Source organism: Lytechinus variegatus, chromosome 19 (genome assembly GCF_018143015.1).
Source record: "Lytechinus variegatus isolate NC3 chromosome 19, Lvar_3.0, whole genome shotgun sequence".
Classification (NCBI taxonomy): domain Eukaryota; kingdom Metazoa; phylum Echinodermata; class Echinoidea; order Temnopleuroida; family Toxopneustidae; genus Lytechinus; species Lytechinus variegatus.
In genome coordinates this window covers 5,985,322-6,007,083 of record NC_054758.1, presented here as the reverse complement: position 1 = coordinate 6,007,083, position 21,762 = coordinate 5,985,322, and the positions used below count along the sequence as shown (strand labels likewise).

The 21,762-nt window shown below is 35.8% G+C and overlaps 1 long non-coding RNA gene across 5 annotated transcripts; it reads left to right on the top strand.

Annotated features, from left to right (window-relative positions):
* Nucleotides 1-692: 692 nt before the first annotated feature.
* LOC121405807 lies at nt 693-20,546 on the top strand. Of its 5 annotated transcripts, none has more exons than XR_005968700.1 (6): nt 693-904; nt 12,927-13,127; nt 15,897-16,075; nt 16,357-16,691; nt 19,541-19,656; nt 20,334-20,546. It is a non-coding gene; the product is annotated as an uncharacterized LOC121405807 (long non-coding RNA). The 5 variants fall into 5 exon arrangements; XR_005968699.1 differs by having other exon boundaries at nt 695-904; nt 15,897-16,037; XR_005968702.1 differs by lacking the exon at nt 693-904 and adding an exon at nt 7,471-7,487 and having other exon boundaries at nt 15,897-16,037.
* Nucleotides 20,547-21,762: the final 1,216 nt, after the last annotated feature.

The window sequence follows — 21,762 nt, the reverse complement described above, 5'->3', positions numbered from 1 at the left end:
ACACAAAATGTGTTTTTATTCAGACGAAAATCTTTTTGTCATGACGCTTTTCTAATTTCGTACACAAAATTTATTTTGTGTCACACAAAATCATTTTCGTCTCGACGAAATGCACAAAATAAATTTCGTTTAGACAAAATGTAATTGCGTCCACAAACTTCATTTGGCGTGCCATACAAAATGGCGCACCAAATGTCCGATGGTAAATTCCGTCCAATTCACGTCATTCCGTACACAAAAGTTTTTTTGTTCGTATGAAAATGATTTCGTCATGACGCAGTTTTATTTCGTATACAAAATTATTCTTGTCACACAAAATAAATTTTCGTCGAGACGAAATGTAATTTCGTCCACAAAATTTATTTCGTACACACGAAATGAATTTTGATCTAACGAAATAGCACCCCAATTGTCCGAAGGAAAATTCTGTAGGAAAATATGTGTTTCACTCCAACGAAATTCATTTCGTCATGATGCAGTTTGATTTCGTATACAAAATTTATTTTGTGTCACACTTATAATCAATTTCCTCGAGACGAAATAAAATTGTGTCCTCGAAATTCATTTCGTTGCGATGCAAATATTTATTCCGTCAACGAAATGATTTTGTGTCACATCACAAAAAATTCCGTCGACAAAATGATTTTGTGTCACATCACAAAAAATTCCGTCCATGTAAAATAATTCTGTCTCCTCTTTCTGGCAGGGAATATGAGATCGTCGCTGATTGGCTGCACCTTGCTCAAGCCGATATCTTCGCTCGATCGATATCCGGGCGCGGGACGGTCACACTCACAGGTCGGCATGTTGGTGAACCTTTCTTGTTTAGCTTGCACGTTATTCATGTCAACGAGAGCTGCAAACAACTTCTCTAATTGGTAGAATGTGGACGGACATTGCATTCGTAAGTTTAGCTATGTTTTCGACTTCAAAATTACGTTGAAAACAAAATGGGAATTCGTTAGTCGTTGCCAAACTTGCATTTGCAAGAAGCTGTGCAATTTATAGTCCCGTGTATTCAAGTTTGTGTAGGGTCCTACTGTAGTCACTCACACAACATGCGAGGTTAGTAATACTAACCTCGCACAACGCATGTGGTTTCATAGTGGACTTTGACGTTTTCATTCATCACACGAATGTGAGGGAATGAAAAACGCCAAATGTTTCAGTATTTCTCCACTATCGTAATCTCATTTTTTTATTTATGTTTGTATTAAAAATAAGTTAAAAATTGTTTATAAAAGTGTTTTTATCGCTTACCTCCAAGTCTCAACCAGGATACTCCGTTCGATCCGTCCTTGATACTGCGGTGGAAAGTACGCAAACAACAATCGAAAAGCAATTTTTCGTATCGAACATTCTCAATTCAAGTCGTCAGCGCATAATAGGAAATTGTACCAAAAATCAACAGGTTGCATCTCATGTATATATTTATTGGTAAAGTACGCCATCTTTTGACAAGATGATGATGAAAGTGGATTGAACGAGCAGGATGTCTTGCGAGTTCAGTCGGGAAAGTGGGATGATGAGGCAAGTTTATCGGGGTGCAGACATAGGCGGGGGAGGGGGGGGGGTCGTTTCCCCCTTCATTTGAGGCGGGGGACATTCCCCCTAAATTGTTGATAACCCTTATTTCGCTTGTCAAAATATTTAGTGGTCCTTCCCTAAATTGTTTTTTGCTTCTCAATTTTTTTTTCCTGCGTCCCCCAAAAAATTCAGGCGCCCCCCCTAAAATTTGTGTGGTCCCGCCCTAAAATTTTGGTTGATAACTAATTTTTTTGCTCTCTAAAAAAAAAATTTGGTGGGCCCCTAAATTTTTTTTGCTTTCCGCCGCCTGTAACCCATCCCTTTTTCTTAATTGCATAAACTTTAATTTGAAAATATCCTTCATTTGTTAATGAAGGAAGACATGTTTTAATCGTTGTCTATTTTCTATACATAAAAACATACTTTGGGAAATGATTTTGTTATGGTTTGTCTCCATTTTCAAAAACCATTAATCAGCTTGCAATAATTTAGAGCCTTCCGTAGTTTGCGCAGGATCAAAGTTGGCACGAATAACACAAAAGCTTAGCGATAAGTAGCAAATATGACAGAACGAGCCTTTTCAACCAAATGTGCCTAAAATCTTGCATGATTGAAGTTTCTAATGATTTGTAATAAATCCAGATCGGCTGTGAATAGGGATCAGCTGAATATTAGATTTAGATTCAAATCTTGTTGATTGAAATATATTTTGAGATTTAAAAGCTAATCCTTAAGATTATAAATAAATTCCATATTCGGCTGGTCACTATTCACAGCCGATCTATAATAATTTCTAATCGTTTTAAGTATATCTACTTAGCGATTAATCCGATTGAATCAATAAACTTCAGCAATGTAATTTTATGTACAGGTGCTTAAATTCTCAAATTCCAGAAAATTTTCGTGATTTCTTTACGCATGTATCAAATATACATCATTTTGATACCCGAACAAATAACCAAATATATATTCCTAAACACAAAAAGATTATCTTTCAACACAACATCCGTTATTCTGGCCCGAAAATGTGGAATGATCTTCCAGACTACATAAAAAATCCTTGTCAGCAACTAGCTTAAAATTTAAGATTAAAAAATCAATTTTATCATCCTATGCTTGAATATCCTAATACCTTACATTCCTATTGATCTTAAGTTAACATGAATAATGTGCAAATGTTGCGGCATTATTATTTTTATCTCTCCCTCTCTCCATCATACATTGTTGTACGCTCTACTTGCTAGGTACTCGGTAACTCATGCCCGCCCGCCTTCCTGCTCACTTCTCCCTCTCGTTTTCTTCCCGTTTTCTTTTCTACTTCTCTTCTCCTTTCCTCGCCCTTCTTATCTTTGTATTGTATTTTGTGTATTGTATATATTTGTCCACATGCGTATCCCGCCACAAGCATTATGCTTCTAGGGACATACGCCTTCCTCTTTACACATTTAGTTGTTTATATTTATATTCTTTATAGAAATTGATTTGAAGTGTATTCTTGTGAACAATAATGAATGTAACTTTGTAAAATGGAGGAAAATAAATGTTTATTTGAATTGAAAAAAAAAATTATTAAAAAGAGTGTTACGGACCCCAGTATTTAGAGGGAAAAGCGGACAAGAAGTATGTTGCCGGTTTCACATGAGTCGAGCGCGAACATAAGCTGAAATTTTTACTATACACACTCTTAAAACAAATCACTCAAATTGACTAGACCAGTAGTCATCTGGGTGCAACTGATATGGAAATCACTGATAATCACAGTTTTGACATATATTCTGGTCAGAAATAACTATGTTCTATATAGTAAAATACGACTAGAACACAGTCAAATTTGACAATAATAACAGTTGCTCCCAGCAGACCCTATTAACCAGTTGACTGATTTGTTTTTAGAGTGCATGAATAGGCACTATACTGACTTGAAAATTAAAGGACTAGTCCACCCAAGCAAAAAGATAATTTGAATAAAAGAGAAAAATCCAAAAAGCATAACACTGAAAATTTCATCGACATCGGATGTAAAACAAGAAAGTTATGACATTTTAAAGTTTCGCTTATTTTTCACAAAACATTGTGCATCTATGCACAATTCAGTGACATGCAAATGAGGCAGTTAATAATGTCCTTCAGCCACAAGTTTGGGTTTATTGTTTGAATTATAGAATATTTCATTGTTTTACTTATTTCACAATAGTTAAGGACCAACTTGACTGAAACAATCTAGTATTAAACGATTCCGAGTTCAGGGAGGGATTAAATGCTGTTTCAAAATGATAATGAGGATAATATTTCATATAATAAAATACATATACATTTGTGAGTGCATGACGTCATCAGTCTCTTCGTTTGCATTCTTACCAGGATGTGCATATAATTTATTGAATTGAACCAAAACTACAAAAGTCATAACTTTTTACATCCGATTTTGATAAAATTTTCAGCGTTATGCCCGTTGTTTTTGTTGGGGTGTTTATTTTTTGTCAAATCGTCAAACTGCGCCTTTATACGATGAAACTCCGAACTCATTAACTTTATTTGAATCTACTTTGAAACCCCAAATCAACCATTTACACACTTTAGATAATATTGTTCACAAAGAAAAAAAGTGAACTAAAAAAAAAGAGTTTCCGTGTGGAGAATTCGTTGTAGATTATATTATTATTTTCATATACTCATAAACACAAACTCTCAAACACACATCATCTCTGAAAAACACACAAACAAATATCTAGGAGGCAAAGACACATTTAGTTAATATAACAAACCAAACATAAACAAGTAAAATGTTGTTTGAAATTCATTTGTCCATTTTTACTGTACTTTTTTTTCTGAGCGTTCCAATAGTTATACAATGCATGCATTACTTATTAATGTTATTACATGACTTTGTGTGTAAAAGAAAGATAATAACGACACTTGGAAAATTATGTCAGCGTAATAATGAACATTTTTTTTTATTCATAAAGATTACATGAAATTGCCCTTAAAAAATCGAATTATGATTTTATGGAGCAAAATTAATGTACCTTTCAAACACAAACGAACGTTGAACATGTTTGCATATAGGTTGGAGAAATTGGTTACATTTCGTAATTCCGAAGGTTCTTTATTCCAAAGGTTTAATTCCGAAACACGTAAATTGTCTATACCTCGATGTTCGATAATCCGAAAACGAAATAAGTTCCGTTAATCACTACGTTTTCGGACTAATGAACCTTCGGAATCACGAATCTCATTTCGTTTTCGGACTTACAAACCTCCGGAAATACGAACTTCGGAATATCCGAACTTTCCGGGAATAACGAACCTTCAGAATTACGAATGTATGCGGGAGAAATTTTGTTCTAGATCATATTCGTCATATCATCATACTTCATAGCAATACTGAGAAATAATTCAATGAAGAGGTATTGACAAATTGCCTACATTACATGTTTTCTGCTTATCAAATTTACATGAGTTTTTAAAATTATTTTTACCTCATTCACATTAATAACAAACACGTCTTTGCAATAAGCATGGTTGGACTGAAAACATTGGGAACAAAAAATATACACGTAGAGCTAGATCTGCTATTCATTCACTGTGACATCTATTTGCGAAACATTATGGCAAAATCACGATGTATATGGATACAGATTCAAAATAATCTTCATTTTTCTTATATAACGTTGTTAACTTTATGAAACTTACGTTTAAAAGATTCAAGAAAGTGTTAGAAATCTTAAAAACTTTGCTAAATTCCAATTTCTCAGTTTTCAACGTGCTTCTGTAAATTGTTAAACGACTTATGTAAAGTTTTTAAAAAAGCAAACTACGTTGTATGAAATTTTGAACAACCTTTTAACCAGTTTACTGTGTAAACATAATCATCTGCATAACCTAGACTGATAATATTGTTGAAACACATCAACCAGGCGATCAAAATACTTCACATTTTATCAAAATTAGAGTTATTAAAGTTATTTCAGTATAATAATTCTCTGTATGTCTTCATCTATATGTGCAATGAGTAAGCTGATTATGTCATATTCCCAATTATTCTTTTGCATATTACCTTATGCAATTATATACATTGACATTTTGTTCAACAATAATGAACAAATACCTATTTACAACCTTTTCCTTTTTTGATCGTGCAAGGTGTGCACTGGGCTCGAAGAAAAACATTGATACAACGTTCAAAACATGAGTCATGCAGTCAGTTTCCTAGCTCTCCAACTGTGATCTGTTTGTAATCAGGTGAAATATCGTTACTCCATGTGAAAAATGAATCATATTCTACAGCACTAGATAGTTGACATATTACGAATTTTTCTTCATTTCAAGGCGACTTTTTACATTTCATCATCGCTGATGGCGCTACAACCGAATATACCACATGACGGCAAAAAAAAAAAACAGAAAGAGGAAAATAATGCTGGGCGCCTAGAATGCAACTAGCAGTACAACTTGCAAATCGTAAACAAACCGGCTTGTGAATAATATCGCGCGCCCTCTTTAGGCAAAAATTGATATCCACGCTGAGCAGGAGAAATCTACGTGAAGATCACGAAAAATGCTCTTATTTTATTAAACAAAACAGGAAAGAGAGTTCAACAAACGATCCATATGGTTCGGTAAGTGTCATAAAATAAATATAATGCTTAGCTACGATGTAAAGTCATAGTTATTTTAGTAAAAAGGGTGTGAAAGATTCGCGTGCACCAGGTGCATATGAATCCTTCACACACGAGACGATTTGAAACCATGAGTGGTATGTACTGTAGTCGACCATGCCCATGCCAGGCCAGGGGGATTGGTCTTTTGTGCACACCTAAAATGGTAATGAATTATACAGGCTGATATTTAGGCCTAGATTTTGATTAATGGTGTAAAATTCATACTCAGACTGACTCAGAGCAAAATGCATGTTGAAATTGGAAACTTCATTGGATGACAAATTTTATATAATTATTGACTGTCTAGTGTCTGAGTCAGTGATTGACGTGATTTTATTTTTAGATTATTAAAAACAGCTTTAGCTTGGGCACCCACACGCATTGCAAGGTTAGTATTAATACTGGTAAATTAAACCATTGAACCATGTTTGGCAGTGGATTTCGAATTGACAGTTAATGAGTTAGTGGGTCGCGCATGCTGGCTTGCTGCGATCCCACTTCTGCAAGTGATGTCCACGTCCATAAGGCATTAAACACACCACTTCTAAGTAATGGCTTGGTTTTTCTGTGCGCTGTGGCATGTCAGGGGCGGATCCAGCTTTTATAAAGGGGGGTTGGGGTGGTATGTGAGGGAGCGTAGCGACCGAGTCCAACCGAGCGGAGCAAGCGAGGGTGTTTGGGGGGGTGTCCCCCCTCCCACGTAGGGAAATTTTTGAAAATCTGTGTGTGAAAATGGCGTTTCCTTGCATCTAAAACACCACTATTTTTGATATAGAGGTCGTTGCCAAATTAACCCCCATGAAAATTTGTAAAATTAAGTTGCAATCCCCCATTTTTTTTTTTTTAATGGGGGGATTTTTGTTTGGGGATGAGAATCGGCAACCCTGGCCTAGATTGTCACTTCCGCGGTGGCCCGTGTCCTCAAAAAAGCTGATGGGGGGGCAAAAAGGACTATGTGACATTTGTTCGCCCAACCCTCCCCCCAAATAAATAATAATAATAAATTAAATGAAGACATAGAAATGGGGGGGGGGGTTGCAACCCCCCCTCTAGATCTGTTTCTGCATGTAATGAACCCTTGACTATGAGTTGGGCTTGTCCGTAGACTCTAATGTTAGAGTCGAGGCCTATCTCGGCTCGGGCCCAAAGATGCGCCACCGCGCACAGAAAAATCATGTGGTATGGACACCAGAAGTGAGAATGAGATCCCATGCGCGACCCACTGACTTAGATATCCACTGCCAAAACGGTTCATGGTACAGGGTATAGGGCAAGTCCAAGAAAAGGTCACCCTAGAAGGTAAAATTTTATCTCCAATTTAAGAAGTTATCTTTGGAGGGGTAAGAAAGCCTATCGCCTGTTGTGGTAGCCTAAGTATGTTTGGCCTAGGTCCTAGCCCCACTCATTACTAGTACAAGTTTAGTTACTTTGAGCGATGTTTGTGCCGGCTCCACTTCACCACCACTACTATACGCTCCATCTGGCTGAACATCGTGTCCGTTAAGTCGATCTGATATTCCGAGTGACAAAGGTGGGATTTTATGGGGAAATATAAAACTCATGGAACATCACGATCTTTAAAAACAAAACTAATATAGGAGGGGGTCCAGTGTCCGGACATGTTATCTTTTGGTTACACTTCGTAATTCAGAAGGTTCGTAATTCCAAAACATGTGAATTCATTATTGCCTGAACCACAATGTTCGTTAAATCGAAAAAGGGTTCGTTAATCCGAACATTTGTGGCGTAATTCCGAAGGTTCGTTAATCCGAAAAGGAATAATGAGTGATAATTCCGAAGGTTCGTTAGTCCGAAAACGAAATGAGGTTCGTTAATCCGAAAACGAAATGAGGTTCGTTAATCCGAAAAAACTAAATGAACAACGAACCTCATTTTTTTTCGGACTAACGAACCTTCGGAATTATGACTCTCATTATTCCTTTTCGGATTAACGAACCTTTGGAACAACGAACGTCATTTCAATTTTTGGATCGTCCGACCTTCGGAACAACGAACCTTATTTCGCTTTCAGATTAACGAACCTCCGGAATATCCAAACCTTCGGAATAACGAAGCTTCGGAATTATGAATGTAAACAATCTTTTTGAAGCCTTCCTTTTTGTCTTTGGATTACACTAAAAATATGAATTCAATACTTGTAATCATCTTCTATTTTGTTCTTTATATTTCCCAACATTTTGTACTAAAATTTGATGAAACTTCGCTTCTAACTTTTTTTTCAAATGACTTTCTAACATTGATCGTGTGGACACACAACCTGTACGGACACACAACAACTGAGTGACCTGAAACTCAGGCAGGACGTTTAGCAATACTTGATTAACCTTATGCCCAAATTTCATGAACTAGGTTTCTAAGTTTTCATTTAAAAAACACAACCTTTTGTTAAGATTTGGTGTTGATGCCGCCACCGTCAGAAAAACAGCGCCTATAATATAATTTTACTCTCCTATGCAGGTGAAACAAAACGGAAGGAAAGAAGGGAAAACACAAATTTTGCGCATTTTCATGTATTTATTTTCAATAGTCTCGGCAGTGCAGCCGTCCTTGCATGGTAACTATTATATAAAGATTATCCAGCAGCTTGCAAAGGAAAGTCAGTTTCAAAGTAATTTCTTCAGTGCACAGATGAGGCGAGGGGGTCTTCGGGCGCTTGCCCCCTCTCCTCTCCTACAAAAATAAATTATGACCAAGAAAGTAGAAAAGAAAATGGTGAAATATATTTTTTCTGAATATTATGCTTTCATTGGATATTTATAAAGTTAAATATTTTTATTTTTTTTGCTCGCTCACAAAAAAAAGATCTGCCCAATTATTCATATCTAGCCCCTTCAAAACTTTGGCTCACTTCGCCACTGATTTGTTTCATCACACTTCTATGCAAATACTTACGCCTATAGAATAGAATACATTATATCCTACATAGAGTAAATCATGTATAGTACTATTGGTTCAAGTAGCATCATGTGACCGAATATCAACTCTGACGTCATACCTCGATATATTTTTGGATACTAGTATATCGAGGTCTGACATCATTATTTCACAAAACTGGATCTAGCTAAACTCTCAGGCACACCGGCCAGCGCGCTCTCTCTCCCGGGCAAGTCCAGCGATGTGTCGGCACAGGCACTGATCTGCGTTCTGCTGAGCACGATGGCTCAGAGAAAAGTAGGTAATTCAACTCAAGTAACCGGACTTTGCAAGCTTATCACATAGATTTTGGTTATAAATTATAAAAAAGTTGGATAAAAAACAAATATATCAGGCGTTTCATTCGAAAGCATAGTGGGAATTATTAATCCTCGGTTGGACTGGCAAAACTACTATATTTCCCTCGGGGCTTCGCCCCTCAGGAAGTGATTGTCAGACCAACCTCGGATAAATAATTCAACTATACTTTCTCAAAGCCTGATATATTTGTTTACTATTTCTCATAATTCCATATGGCTTTGTGTAATTATTTTGTGTCCTGAATTACTTCATTAATATGAAATTTTATTCAGAATCACAAAAACTGCAAGCTCTCTTTTTCTCCTAATAATCAGAGACAAAATGAGCCCAAGATTTTGAGGGAGTCAGATGTGTCATATCAGGCAAAATTCAATAGAAGTTGTGAGCGAGCAAGCTTTTCATTAAAAAAAATCACATTTTGTAGCTTGACATAAAAATATTCAGAAAATGTTATATTTCATTTTTCTTTCCCTTTTTTTTGGGGGGGAGAGCATCCCAAGCCTCCCCCATCTATGCACCTCTGTCTAGTGTCTATATTACTGTTATATTGTTATTTCAAGACTAATTTTCATAGAAACGATTGGTTCAGAAAAAATATTAAACACATGCAGCCTTTCATGGAAAGTTCCCCCGGTTGTCCCGAAAAGGTGTGTTTTGTTTGACTTTCCTCCTCAACCCACCCTTTCGAGAAAAGCTCTCGCGGCATATCTCAACGTCCGTATGACATATTTGTCCTGCCCACCAGAGGTGAAGGCGAGACTAAGGGATCCAAATGTCGTCTGTCCGTCCGTCACAAACCTGTAATGACACATAACTCCACAACCGTAAGTCGCTTTTAAACCAAACATGGATGGTAGATGGACCTGGGTGACCTGCATGTTGAGCTGCAGTCAGAGGTCACATGGTAAGGTCAAAGGTCATTTTCAGGTCAACGTTAAAGTTTACATGCAACACTTTTATGACACCTAACTCCACAACCGTAAGTCGCTTTTCAACCAAACTTGGATGGTAGATGGACTTGGGGGACCTGCATGTTATGCTGCAGTCTGAGGTCATATGGTAAGGTCAAAGGTCATTTTCAGGTCAACGTTACAGTTCACATGCAAGACTCTTATGACACCTAACTCCGCAACCGTAAGTCACATTTCAACCAAACTTGGATGTTGGATAGACATGGGGGACGTGCATGTTATGCTGCAGTCAGAGGTCACATGGTAAGGTAAAATATCATTTACAGGTTAAAGTTTACATGCAAGACTCTCTTATGACACCTAACTCCGCAACCATAAGTCACTTTTCAATCAAACATGGATGGTCGATGGACTTGGGGGACCTGCATGTTATGCTACAGTCAGAGGTCACATGGTAAGGTCGAAGGTTATTTTCAGGTCAACGTTAAAGTTTACATGCAACACTTTTATGACACCTAACTCCACAACCGTAAGTCGCTTTTCAACCTAACATGGACAGTAGATGGACTTGGGGGACCTGCACATGTTACGCTGAAGTGGGAGGTCACATGATAAGTTCAAAGGTCATTTTCAGGTCAACGTCAAAGTTTACATCAAGACTCTCTTATGAAAACTAACTCCGCAACCGTAAGTCACTTTTCAACCAAACTTGGATGTTGGATAGACTTGGGGGACGTGCATGTTATGCTGCAGTCGGAGGTCACATGGAAAGGTCAAAGGTCATTTACAGGTTAAAGTTTACATGCAAGACTCTCTTATGACACCTAACTCCGCAACCGTAAGTCACTTTTCAACCAAACTTGGATGGTAGATGGACTTGGGGGACCTGCATGTTATGCTGCAGTCAGAGGTCACATGGAAAGGTCAAAGGTCATTTACAGGTTAAAGTTTACATGCAAGACTCTCTTATGACACCTAACTCCGCAACCGTAAGTCACTTTTCAACCAAACTTGCAGACTTATGCTGCAGTCGGATGTCACATGGTAAGGTCAAAGGTCATTTTCAGGTCAATATTAAAGTTTACGTGCAAGGCTGGTATGACAAGTGTTATTCCATCCCAGTAATTTCACAATGAAGTTTCGATATAATTCTTGCGTGCCCTCGCAAATCACAATATTTCTGGTTATTTTCATAAGTGGGCGAGACAAAAATTGCTTTTGCCTTGTTTTTTAGTCATGTTCAAAATGAATTAGTGATGATTTCATTTTTCTCGGCATTTTAATCCCCAAGTCTGCATGGTTTAATTATGTTTGATGCATGTTTTGCCTTTAGTAGACAGCTGGCAGCCCTCTGTCTCGAGGAGTATTTTTATATCTTTTTCTGTATTTGGTGAGTGAAGCCAACGAAATTCAGCTGAACAACCAACATAAAGGCATGGTCACACCGGCCGAGCGTTGTTGGAGCGGTAGGGAAAGAGGGTAGAATTTTTCTCTCAAAATGGGGGAAAAATCGAAAACAAAAAAACAAATCGAACTTGAAAATGGTAAACGGTAGCGAGCGGTGATGATTTTTTTTTCTCTTCGCTCCACGACCGCTCCAACAACGCTCGGCCAGATGCCTTTACACTTAAGGGGAATCCAGCCTTAGTCATAAAATATAGTGTTGGAAAGGAGAAAATTAGATAAAACAGAATGGTGAAAGTTTGAAAGAAATCGGACCAGCAATAAGAAAGTTATGGCTGCTTTAAAATTGAAATCCCTATGATTATGTAGATTTCAAAGTGGCAACTGGGTAAGTAAATTATGACAAGAGGCAAGGACAACTTTCCCATAGGCCATGTACTTAATTATCAGGGATTTGTGTTTTTCTCCTAACTGCCCTTCCCCTGGGGCAGTAATCTAAATATAACCCTGGTAGTATATTGTTTTATGTCCTCATGTGAAAGAAAAATAAAAATTTGAAGTAAAACATTTGAAAAAATGACATATTAGCCATTTTATGTATTGGAGTACATGGAAGAGTAGTCCTTGCCTTACATCACTGTGACATCACATATGTGGCCAATTTGCAGTCTCGTGGATCTAGGGATTACCAATATTCACAACTTTAAAAATAACTTTCTTATTATTTGTCAGATAGTGTTCAAACTTTCACCTATCAACTTGACTGATTTTTCTTATTCCCCTAAGAACAAGTTTTTATTTGGGTTGGATTCCCCTTTAACAGAGACCGAAGCTTTAGTTCTAGTTTTGGCTCTGCTATTTTTTGATTGGATGTATTTCCTGATTTATCACAATAATTGCAAGTTTTATCATAATTTAACTTTTTGAAAATTATGCTATTATGTGATTAAGGCTACATCTCTTGTACTTTCTACCGATAGTCTCAATATAACGTTATTAATGGATTATTTCTTGTTAAAAATCCTAAAGATAGGAACTAACTCTGTGGTTGGTAGATAAATATGACTCACTTGTCCAGGTGTTGATAAACGGGCCGCTGCTGAGTAGGCCTAGAGTTTTCTTAATTATATATAATTGATTTCATGACATGTGTTTACATTTGCTGCAGATTCCCATTCAGCCGTTGGACTGAACTGGTACTGTAACACAGTATGGATGGTCAATATGAAGCAAGCTTCATCGAATTCCTCCAAGAGCTCTGTACTCTGATCATTTTGAAGATGCTTGCTTTGACAGGACTGGGCAAACGATTCGTCTAAGACAGGATGCTGTCCCAACCACATTTAATTTGCCGCCTCGTCATCAGAAGGTACAGTAGATCTATATCATACGTGTTTTAAAGAAATATAATCTCTGTATTATCTATCTACCTTTGGTTTGACAGAACAATGTTTTGAATATTCCATTCTCAGTAGCCAAAGAGAAATGAAAATTATCCTATTCGTTAGGGTCACCATGGACCTCGGCCTATACTGTGTACCAGGGGACTGTGTATTTTAAGTTAACGCTTACTAAATGATCAAACAAATTAAAAATTTGGTTTAGCCCTACATAATTAGCATGAGCTTCTTTGAAATTGCAAAGCTAAGGGTGTATTGCTGATTTTTCATAATTTATTAAAATTCATTTTTGATAAATTATTTTATGCATAAATAGAGAATTCTCTGCTGTACAGTTAAGTAAATCTCTAAATAAGTTCCCAAGTTCTACAGTGCGTATGAAAAAATGGGATAGATTTGAAAAGTCTATAAAATTTTTGTTTCAAATTATGATCTCAATATTTTGGTGTCAATACATGCTATGGAGTCTTATCCTTCAAATGCTATTAAAATAATTTGGTTTTGTTCGTGCTTACGCAAACACAAATTTTTGTTTTGTCTGGGGTAAAAAAGGAAGCTTGCGCCAAAATGGCATAATATGATGGTCGGACTTCTTGCTATCAGCAGAATTCCTCTTAACCTTTTCATTATCTTTGCCATAATTTTCGAATTATGCAGTCAAAATTCATTTCCAAATCTACTTATTTATTTGGATAGTTGTGGTGTTGTTCCTTTTTAATATGTTCTCTTTTAGTTTTGAATATTCCTTCCTTAGGCAAGAACATTTTTTAAAACCAAATTATGGTAGAGCGTGTTTTTTTTTTAATCCTTTCATTGTGTTCTGCAAAGGTTATGATGCCTTTGAACAGTGGCATACTGAGGGGTGGGGGCTCGGGGTGCTCCCCCCCTCCCAATACAAAATTATGACCAAGGAAAAAAGTGGAAAGAAAAATAACAGAAAACATAGAAAGTGAAATATGATATTATTCTGAATATTATGTCAAAATCACAAAATTGGATATTTTAGTAAAAACTGGAAATTTTTGCTTGCTCGCTTCACAACTTTTCAATGCATTTTACCTGATCTGCCATATCTTGCTCCTTCAAAATTGACTCAATACACCATTGCCATTGAAAGACATGAATATTTTCTTGTTTGTCCTGTCAAGCACATAATTAAACTTGGTGAAGGATTCAATGACCCCTTGAAAATAGGATTCATGTCTTTTATAGGTACCATTACATAAATTGTTTCACATAATTATTATCAAAGGTACCATAACATAATTTGTTTCACATAATAAAAAGGATTTGAATGATTACAAATTCTCCCAATTAAAAATGCAAATCTTCTCACTTGGGTTGACAAGAAAGTCTCTTCTTACTTATGAAGCAAAATTCAAAGGTAAAATAAGTTCAAATTAAAACCAATGTAATTCAGGTAAATGAATAAATTTATTAGTGAAATTTGACAGCATTTTTCGAAAATTATGGCAAAGATAATGAATATATTATAAGTCTGCTGATTAGCCAAAAGTCTAAAAGTATAAAACGTCCCATGTTCGCTCAAGCATGAATTTATTTTTTAAATGCCATTTCAAAGATAAGATCTTAGAGCATCTATTAATATCAAAATATAGATATAATATTTTGAGACAAAGCAAAGATTTTATAATTTTCAACCAATAAGTACAAGAATAATGATGCATTTGTCATTTATGATTTAAAATAGAATTTCCATTGGATTAGATTTGTAAGAAAAATAATGTTTTTGAGCAATTCTAGGTCCGACATGAACTCATACATTGTTGCATTACTGCGTATCCGGATGCCGCAAACTTGGTCCCTAAACTTCTGCGAGACTTGACCAACAAAAAAATATGAGGACATGTTTCTAACTGGAATTATTGCAAAACATGTGGAGGGGGGCTTATTAAAGTGATGGTCCAGGCTGAAAATATTTATACATGTAGCTTAATAAATAGAGTAGAAGTCACTGAGCAAAATGCCAAAAATTTCATCAAAATCAGATGACAAATAATCAAGTTATTGAATTTGATAGTTTATAACAATAGTTTGTGAAAACGGTCGTCATGAATATTCATTAGGTGGGCTGATGATGTCACATCTCAAATTGTTCTTTTGAATTTTATTATATGAAATTATGTTTATTAAATTTTATCCTCCAAGAACTAGAAAAATTGGATTGACAACTGATTTAGTACATTAGATATTAATTGCTGAAACTTATTTCATCATAATGGAGACACATCATTTACACATGTATGAAATAATGAAAAAATTATGATTTTATGAACCAAACGGAAAGTGGGGATGTGACATCATCCCACCTAATGAATATTCATGATATGACTATTTTCTCAAAATATTGCTAAACTTTAAACTTCAATAACTTTATTATTTGTTATCCGATTTTGATGACATTTTCAGCATATTGCTCAGTGGATTCTACTCTATGTATTAAGATATAAATATTTTCAGCCTGGACCATCCCTTTAAGACCCCCCCTTCCTCCTTTGGGGCCAGATAGGGTTAATAAATCATCATGAATATTTAAACATGTTTATTTTGCTGCAAGTCCATTGAAAAGGATTCATTTCTAAACAAATATTATTCTAAATGTACTATTGAATATTAATTTGACAAATTTAAAGTCATTTTTTTCATTCTTGCATCTCGGTTTATTCAATTTTTCTTCTTTTTTTAATGTTTTTTTTTTATTCACTCTTCTCGTACAGAATGCACACAAACCAGGGAAACCCTCGAAAGAAAGTCATTTAGATTCAGCAAGCAACCTCCCAGATACTGCAAAGACACCTGTACCAAAGTCTTCAGCACCTTCCCTGGGACTACTACTCAATGCCAAAAATCTAAGAGGGGTAAAGTGGAAGATAACAGCAACATATATCTAAATGGGGTATTGTACAGTATGATTGATCAACCAATGATACCAGTTGTATTCTGACATTTAAATCCATGTCCCTCTGACCAATGTTGTCAAATAAAAACCTTGCTTTGAGCATAACATCCTCAAGGTGGTCTGAAATTCTATTAGAAGGTACATGTAGTCTTCTGTGGAAGTTCATTTTATGCTTTGACTGCTAATCTACAAGTTTTATTATCAATATGCTAGTGTTCTGAAGTTGATGTGTTAATAATCAATTGTTTTAATGTTTTATTCTATTTAAAACATAATAGATGGAGACCAGCAGCATGGCAGCAGGAGCTAATGTTGGTCGTGATGAGGCATATACCACCATCAACAATGCTGCAATTGCAGTCACCACCACCAAGTCTGCTTCTGTCACTGCCATCACCATTGCCACCGCCATTACCAAGACCACTCCTGACACAAAGCCCCCAAGTCCTCAACTGACCAGATATTGCAGCTGGAGAAGGATATACCAGGAACTTCAAAGCCAGGGCTTGCCAGTCTCCTACAATAAGAAAAATGCCATGGGCCCATCTAATGAACTAGTAGTAGAATATTTGGCCACAGTTGTAGAAATGCAGAGACTAACATACTGCCACAGGTAAAAATCAATGTCAGATATGATGGATAGTCTTTGAAATATGGGTTGCAGAATGAATATCAGTAAAACCCATCATGATGTGCTATCTGATTTAACCCTAAAAAGGCGGTGGGAGCCCAAAAATTTTCACGATAAATCCACAACGTGAAAGATTGTGCCGCGTCATTATAAAGCCTTTTTTAAAAAAAGTTTATGAGTTTTCAGACAAAATTTGTGACACCTGGGTACCCGGTTCTGCAATTATGCAACATTGTGCATTGTGTAATTACACATGTCAGAATTGCACTAAAATGTGATTTCATGGACAAATCCAATGCAAAATCTGTTTCTAGCCAGAATTCATAATTGTATCATACCGGTTAATGTTTATTTTTACTGATTAAAATCAATTAATTTCATTGTGCTTATGATCAGAAAATTTTGTCAACAATATAAAAAAAGTAAAAAAAAACAAAGAAATACTTAAGAAAGGAAAAAATACATATGAAAGGTATTTGATATCAATTAATTTTTATGTGTCTGAACAAAAACTTCAAGGGCTGTGTTTATAGATTTCCAGCCAAATTCTAATTTCATGCATGATTTAGTAAAATATATAATTCTAAATAATTTTAGAATGATCAAATATACAATTTTTTCATCTGTGGCAGGCATTTTGCATTTCTTCACAATTGCGCAATTAACGGTCAATCTTGAGGGCCCCCACTCCCCTTCCGCCCATCTTTCCTGCCTCCAAAATACCCTGGCAGTCTTATTAGGGTTAGATTAAGTCTACATTAAGCAAACATAAAATTCTTACAATTGAATTCAGTGGCGTAATGAGCCAAATATTTTGAGAGGGCTAAATATGGCGAATGGAACAAAAGTTCTCCAAAGAGAGCGAAGGGAGTGTGCAAAATTTTAGAACTTTTTAATACAGAAATCAAAATTTGGAAAGATTTTGACGTAATAATATCCAGTAAATACTCTCTATTTCACCCTTTCTCGTTCGCTTTCTTTCTTTTTCTCCTTTTCTTTCTTGGTCGTTAAACATTGGGGGGGGGGCAGTCAGACCGCAGGTCCCTATGCTAATGAGCAAAAAGTCCAGATACATCCAAATCATCTCGTGGCTGAATCCTTGCAAAATCTTGTGATTCGTGAGATTTTCTTTCTCGAGTCTAAGAATTTACCTGTTTTAAAGAGAAATTCCAGTATTGGTAACGATCTCAAAATGACTTTTTACAGAATCTAATATAATGACCACCAAAGTGTCTGTATGAATAAAAAATATGTGCCAAAGGATTCTGGAAGAAATTGTGTAATTGCTGAGAAATAAGCAAAATAAGCTCATATTCCAGCAATAATAATACACTGTCCCACGTGTGCCTATCTGTGTTGGTGATCTTCAGTGTGAACATTTTTCAGCGTAGATTTCAAGATTTCACAAAGTTCAGTTTATGTAACTTTACCAAATCTAGATCCTCGATGATATACTGACAATTAAGCCAGACTTTCTCATGAAATCAGTGTTTACTGCAACTACTGGCATTACTTTTTAACCTCAAGTTAAATTAAATATTATTGCACTATCAGATAGAGTAAAAGTTACTCTTTCATATTGGTCATTTATTTTGTATACAATATTTTGTTAAATAAGTAAATTTCTGGCCTGAAAGTGTGCCTCAAAACTTAATTTTCTTCTTCCATTTTCTTTTGCACATTGTGCAAACTTTTTATTTTGAGCCTCAATGATATCCATATCACCATAAAGCTGAACTTCTTTTCTTTCTCACAATGCCACTCTTGATATGCGGCACCTTTTAATCGGGTCAAGATCACACTTTTCCCACTAAGGTACAATACGAGATTTCTGTAATTTTGTACTTGCATGAAATCCAGAGTTCTGATTGGCTGGATAAGGTTCACAGAACAACAGGCACAGGGTATTTGAGGAGATTACCACATGGGAAGTGTGACCTTCCTACGAACCATGGCACTGGAACCGTTGGAATTTGCCACTGGGTGGTCCATTTGACCAATCAGAATGCAGTATTCTTGTTTTCAAACTGCTTTATGTACTTGGTAAATGAAAAGTGTGATCTTGACCCGATTAAACCAATTCTTATTTTGAAACCTATATCGTTTCAAAGCATACATATTCAGCTTTATCATGATATAAAAATCATTTGGGCTCAAACACAAATAAAGTGTGAAAATAGCAACTTTTGTCAGGTGAAAATATTTATTTTATAGCATATTTTAGATCAAACTTTGAACCTATATTACAAAATCTTTGAATAAATCCAAACATATGACATGAAAGAATGATTCTTCTTCTTTACAATGGTACCAAATTCATGAAATTCGATGCACAGTTAGAGCAGCAATGACCGAATGAAAAGGTGTTATGGTCCGCGTCAAGCTCATTAAATATACAAAACATCTCAAGTCATGAATATCATTTGGATGAAAGAAGCCACTCTCTTGGGACCTGCAGTCTGACTGGGGGGCATGGCCCCCATCTATACATCAGTGATGGATTTAATACTTTTTGCATGTACGATGACGATGCTCGCTCTCTCTCACCCATCCTCACTATGTGTATATGTGTGTGCAAGATGAATTATGAGGAATAATTGCATGAAGTGACGTTTTTCAACAGAGATTCATCCTTATGTATTACTTACTATTGCATTTTTGTTCATCATATTGACCCATCTTGACCCCTTTACCCCCCCCCCCCCTGACAAAAACCTAATAGTCAAATGAAGTTTCCTTTTCTTTTCTTTTGATATACATGTAATGTATTCATGTGAGAAAAAAAATTATAGTGCCAAACATTTTTTGAAAATTTTAATTTATTCCTTCAGGTGAGGTTTTGTCCACAGTTCCAGAAGGACACAAAATAGTATCAGAAAGTCATGCCAGAATCAACAACTGAAGGGTTTGAAGAGCCAGATAAAGAGCCTAGAAATGTGATTTAAACGTAAGTTAAACTTATTTATAATTCTGATTCATTTTGGCATAGAAAGTAAGTCATAATAACAATTTGAATGATTTTTGTCTTCTTGATTTGCTCTTTGTCAGGAATCCAAATTTTAGAATTAAACTCTTAGTTTGAGGTGTTGATGATTTTTTTTTCAGCTGCAAAAGTAACAAACCAATATCAATCATTGGTCGATAATGTGACTTGCTTTCTCTTGCCAAATTGGTACATGTACATGTATATTCTGCATTTCTATAATGATTGACCCCACCACTAGCACATAAGATGCAACATGTCAAATAACTGTCAAACTCACTTCATCATGTATTTTATTATTAATATTTCATTAAAGGAGTAAAAGGACTCAGAAAGATTACCCGAAAAAGCTCACAGAATTTTTTTTACTGGTAGACCCTTTACATTCATTTGATGAATTGAGTTCATGCAAAATCAACTTAATGTTATGAGTACAAAATCCTGTTAATACACCTTACTGTGAGGCTATTCTGGTAGGTCATCCCGGGAGTGCCTGAGGATCTTGTCCATTTGGATAAATCTTGCAAAGTACCAAGAGGTGCCTCCACCCCCCCACTCTATTAAGGGTTAACAATGAAATTGAAATTAGGAATAAGTTTAGTATCTTGCTCATATGCATTATAAATTAATTACTATTTCAGGTACTTCAATCACATGCACAGTAGGAGCAAAAACAGCAGCAAACACACAGGAGATGTAACACTACATTGACCAACAGCAACAACTACAGCAGCATCAACAATTTCTGCAGGAGATGCAAAAACCACACTGGCAACCTCAACAACATCAAGGTGTCCAACAAACACTCCGGGAACGTTAACAGCAACCACAGCTTCAGCTGGAGTTTCAACAAACACATCAGAAAAAAACCAACAGCAGCAAAAAAACACTTATGAATAATGAAATGAATCTAATTGAAACTCAAAAGCCAATGACGCAACATCTTTGACAAACTGAGACAATTATTCATTCTTTTACAGGATAAAGAAATACTTTTTTAAAGTGTAAATTTGCAGGAACACAATGGATGTTCCTATGTATCTATTTAATGAAATAAATTTGACTTTAATAAATTCAGTAAATTCAATTCAATAAATTTAGTGATTCAATAAATATCTACTTTTATTTGTCAATGAGTGAAAATACCTGTATTTTCTATTTAGAATGACAAAAAGCAATTTATCAATTCAATATCATCAAAAACTTTAGCAATATGGTTGTTAGGCCCTCCAAATTGTTGATACATTTGATGAAAAAAGCCGTTTCTGCTGCAATATTTGACGCAACTCAAATAGATCAAATATTGTCGCAGAAATTGTCATTTGCCCCTGAAAGTATCTGCGGCAAATATTTGACGCAGCTCAAATAGCTGCATCAAATATTGCCGCAGAAATTGTCATTTGCCGCTGTTTTGAGATTTGCCGCAGAAAATGGGAGTTGCCGCTGCGGCAAATGTTTTATGAAACGGGCCCAGGTCAATCAAAATATTTTCGAATTCGTGCTGGTGAGCAACACGTTCACTCCCAGCGATAGGGACTTGTTTAAAAATGGCATAGGAAATATGCATTTTCTAAGTATGGTAAACTCAGTAGAATTTAGGTATTAAATTGTGAATGAACTATTGGTAGGTAAGACATGCGTAGAGGATTATTTGTCTTTATCCATTTCTATTTTCCACATTTTTCTTTTGTTTGACTTTATTTTCTAGGGGAAGCCCCACTCCCCCATTCCTGTGGATGCCAATTGGTTGGGGGCTTGGAATAGTGCAAGTTAAAAGGGTGAACCTGAACTTTATAGATATCAAGAGAGAAAGAATTGGAAAGTTAAAATGAATAAAAACAAAGATGGAGAGAGTGAGAAAGATGGTGGACTTTCAAGGGGCATTAAAAAATCTCATATTAAAACATCATTTTTTTGTTTTTGTAATTATTCTATTTACCCAGGGTCAGTCAAAATATTAGCATCCACAGGAGGGTGGGATCCTTCCCGCCTTAAAACTGAAATCTAAAGAAAAGTGTAGAAATGGATAAAAGACAAAGATCCTCTGCGCATGATTTACCAGCAAATGCA